A 4,729-nucleotide genomic window follows, 5' to 3' on the forward strand; every position below is an offset into this window, starting at 1 on the left:
GGTCCAAGATCTGGTCCACCAGGCTGAGAACGGGGAGCCGAAACGCATACTTGAAGGGCGTCTCGTACAGAGCCACCTCGCCGGGCCTGATGAAGCAGGCCATCTCCCCGGGATTAGGAACTCGGAGCTGAATGTCCTCGGGGATGGCATAGGTCGTCCTCAGATAGTCGAGGTCGGCCTCCGTGATCGTGCTCGGAACAGTGCCGACGCTGCCTTCCTCGGGCTCAGGGGCGTCGGTAGACGAGCTGACCGAGCCAACCCCCACCTCGGACGAATCTCCCACACTTGATTCCTCATCGGATGAGGACGACCCGGAGTTCTCGGCCCGGTCTGCGGCTGTGGATTGGGCCGCGTGGTCAAACTCCATGGGTAACGGGGGCTCGGCCACCTCGGCCTGACGAAGCTCCACTACATCGGGCTCGTCTGAGGTCGAGCCCAACAGGTCTATGGTGGGAGAGCGAGTGGGGAGTTCTCGGCTCGGACTCGCGCCCTCTGCCGCCCTGGCGAGCAGTTCGCCCATAGGACTACTACCAACTGACATACTGGGCGGAGAAGACTTACTGGTTGAAGAAGAGTCGATCATGAACGAAGCTTCAGCCGAGTCGATCACGAGCAAGCAAACGACGAGATCTACCGAGTTGACGGTTCCAAACTTGCCGAGAAGTCAATAACTTAGAGCAGTGAAGAATGAATAGTTAGGAGTCGCCTATTTATAATCCTTGGGTTTATTGATCCAACGGCCGACGTGAGCTCAAGATGATCCAACGGCCCGGATCAAAGGACATTTCGAATTCGAGCCCGCCATAATGACTCGCTGACGTGGCACGGACACCCAATCGTCGATCGTGCAACGTCAAATCCGCGAGCAATAAATAATCTCGCCCAACCGCAAGAATCTTCCGCAAGCGCCAGGAAACTTCACTCATCAACGCCGAGCCGACACTGATGAGTGGGGGCCTGTGATGAGGCATAAAACACCCCACCTATCAGAGGCTGCCACGTGGCCGACCCGACCTCAGTCCGAGAACCGAGTTGGGCCGAGCAGGAAATTGGGCCGACCCCATATCCGATAAGTCACCTGACAAAGCCTGGTTTGAGCGAGCTGGCCGGTGGCTGAGGCCGAGATTATACGGGTCAGCCATAGACTCCTAGCCGACCTCATGGCCGAGACCAACCTCCTCCCGGGCCGACCTCCATTGCCGACCCCACGGGCCGACCTCGTAGGCCGAGCCCTCCTCCATTGAGGCTCTCATAGCACCCCCACCGGGGATCTCCGGGCCACGTCAGCACATCCCGAGAATCACGGGATAAGGACCGAGCCACGATCCCAGCGCAACACGGAATCACACTCTACATGGACTCTTACCTTAATAAGAGTCCGACCCCGAAAATAACTCTCCACTCCGCTCTACGCGAGAGAACCTTCCGAAAGAAGGACTCCTACCATACTAGGACTCTCCCAACCGTCTCATCTCCTCCTTACTCTATAAATACCCAGGTATGGAGCACTATTCCACATCTTGTTTTTTACTACGCAGTTACGCTGTCGCGTTGAAGACCTGACTTGAGCATCGGAGAGTCCTAGGCCGGAGCCACACCGGCCCTCTTGCGCTCATTGCTTGGTTTTTGCAGGTTCATCCACGGGCGAACCAAGTACCGGAGGTTTTCACACGCAACACAAAGTACATTCAATTATCAAACGCATGGTTTACTAAAGTAAGTAGGTATTTCCTTCTAGGGGTGTCAATTTCAGGTTTGGCCCGAATACTTGGTCGTTTTCGATGCAAGGGTCCAGTCCAATGGTCGCTCAATCGAGAGTTCGAAATCGACCGACTAATTGTCTGACCCAGCCTAACATGTTTAAAGCCTATTTATGACCCATTTAGAGTCCATTTTGCTTAGCCGACATGTTTAAAACACGTTTATGGCCCGTTTATAACCTGCTTAGAGATAAATGTGTCATTAGCCCTTTTGCCCGATTAAGGATTGGTACCTGACTGACCATTTATAAATGGGCCGGTCATGGTGCGAGATCCTAAAGTGAGGAAGCCCGATTAAGCCCTATTGAAACTGACCCTGCTCGACCCGACCGATTGACACCCCTACTTCAATAAAAAAGGAAAAATGTTATAGGTAAATCAATTTAGATAAAGTTTTCTTTGACCGCATGGTCAAGGAACCATGTAGCTATCAATGTCAATACCTATCTGTATTCATAATTCCTATTTATGAATAGTAAAAAATATTCAATAGATAAAATTGGACTTTGGATTTTGAATTTTCATTTTTTCCCTTTGGATCTTTTTTTTTTAATGAAAGTTTTTGTGACCCATCGAACACATGTGGAAGAATGATGTAGTAATTCTAACCACTAGATATCAAAGAAATTAAATTGGTTACAAGTTGAATTTCAGCTTCAAAATTAATTGTTTATCTTCCAACAACTCTCATGTATATTGATGCAGCCCTCATAGTCCCATTATCTCTTTTGATAGTCCTAATTTTTTTCATATTTTGTTTTGTTACAAAGAATTGGCTGAAACTTGACATGTGAGCAAGTGACCTTAGATTCAACCGCATATAATATCAGTCCCACATGATCTGCCAAGTGGCATATCTAAATATCCACCCACCATTTTTGCTTGTGAATTTCCCCCCATAAAACTACTCCCTTTCGAGAGCAAAAATCTTTTTATTTTTTTGTTGTTGTTGTAGTCCTTCAATACAACGTATGATTGTACTCATCTTCATTTTTTTGTTGTTTTCTAAATAATTTCAAACTCTCTAAAGGAGAGAGTGGTTTCGCTAACTATGATCACCTTGGTCATGTGATCACATCAATTTAGCTAAATTATCACTTGTATCATGCTCAAATTTTACAGACACACCATTGAAAATCAATTGTTCGTGAGAGTATTGATACAAGAACCAAGTTTCCTTAAATCATGGTGAAAAAGGATTTCCTTCACTGATGACCATCATTGGACTTGGATGGGCATAGGAGAACAATGACGGCCATTTTCAATCTCCAACATATAGGGAGAATAATGCTGACGATAGATTTTTGGGTAACCCCAAAGAAAATTTTCGCCTTAAAGGAAGTGTTGGATGGTAAGGTTTCGATGGATTGATAATTTCATAACATATGCATTATATATACCCGTTTTGTGATTGAAAAATCCAACCTTGACCCACCCTCAGGGTCGGGCCGGGCTGACCCTGATTGGCTCTGATCATCTGGATGGGGAAGGAAATGCATGGACTGAAATGAGCCGGGGAGATAATTAACAATTTTACGTAAAATAACACTATGATAAAATGTATTATATCACTTATTATCTTCACATAATACATTAATACATTATACAACAAAATGTGGGTGACGTATAATGTTTATAATATAACTTAAAACAAGATCGGGCTGGGTCGGGCCAGGCTTACTCCGAGGCCTCAACCCTGGCCCGACCCGACCCGACTCTGACTCAGGACCAGAAATTTCCAACCCTGACCCGCCCTCAGGGCCAAATATCTCAGCCCAGACCTTGTTCAGGCTCAGGGCGGGTCAGGGCAGATTCGGGCCGACAGGGCCAAACTTGCACCCCTAGCCCTGATCATGGGGAGCCCATGATGCAGCCCTCATAGTCCCATTAGCCACTTGGAAACCTGAAACTTTACTAAGATCATTACAAGTGAATTAAGTTCTTTACTTTTTCAGAAAAAAAAAAAAAGCATGCTAACCTTAGCAGTATAATATGATCTTCACCATCATCTATTCTCACAACCCTTTGAAGCAAAAGAAGGAAAAATATTCAGCTATGATCCACGGATATGTTGAATTTTCCTAAAATGCTTTTGTGCATCAGTAATATCATTGGTTGTAGACTCAATTTCCTTGTTTCCAAACACCTCACCGGAATCTGCTTCAGAATCCGATCTAGAAGAACAAAGATGGAGAAGGAGATCGAGAAAACAGCTAAACAAGGCAGGAGGAGAGGTTGAGATAGCAAAAGCCCATATCACCGCCATTAACAAAAACTAATAAACTTCGTATGAGTGATTTTTTATGCTTGGAACTCCCCAAGAGTGTTAAGTTTTATAACTAGCAGAAGAAGAGTAATTGAATATAGAGCCTAGAAAGTTTAGTGCGTGATTTGAAAGCCATATACCTCATTGGCTCAGTAGTAGCCTCTGCTTAAAGTGAGTCCAATAATAAGGAATCGAATAGATACCCCCATGGAATCGATTTTCCACTAGGGTGGTCTTCTGGATGGTTTACAAAGGAAGTGATGGATCATCCTTTCAAGTGTGGTACACTGCCCACTGCATCTTTAAAGTGCATCGGACGGTGGCTGCACTTGGGAGTAAAGATGTAAACAGATCAAATTCAATCAGATAGTAGCATTATCATATTCGTATCCGATTATATTTGGACGGATTCGGATGATGTCATATTAGTTTTTGGACGGATCGATTTGCATAGTTTTCGAATAGTGATTTTTGAGTATGGATTCTCCTAAAAGGATATGAACGCGAATCGAATATGATTTTTTGACTATCCATTGACATCTTTAACGTTTTGTTGATGAGGGTTAGAGTTGAGACTTGAGAGTTCAACAACTACTATTTTTTCTACTCTTCTTAGCATTTGATTTTCTTACATTTTTTTTTACATCTGATGTTATCTTGTATTTATTTTAATAAATATGTGATTCCATGTATCACATATAAA

This window comes from Telopea speciosissima, chromosome 7 (genome assembly GCF_018873765.1).
Source record: "Telopea speciosissima isolate NSW1024214 ecotype Mountain lineage chromosome 7, Tspe_v1, whole genome shotgun sequence".
NCBI classification, from domain to species: Eukaryota; Viridiplantae; Streptophyta; class Magnoliopsida; order Proteales; family Proteaceae; genus Telopea; species Telopea speciosissima.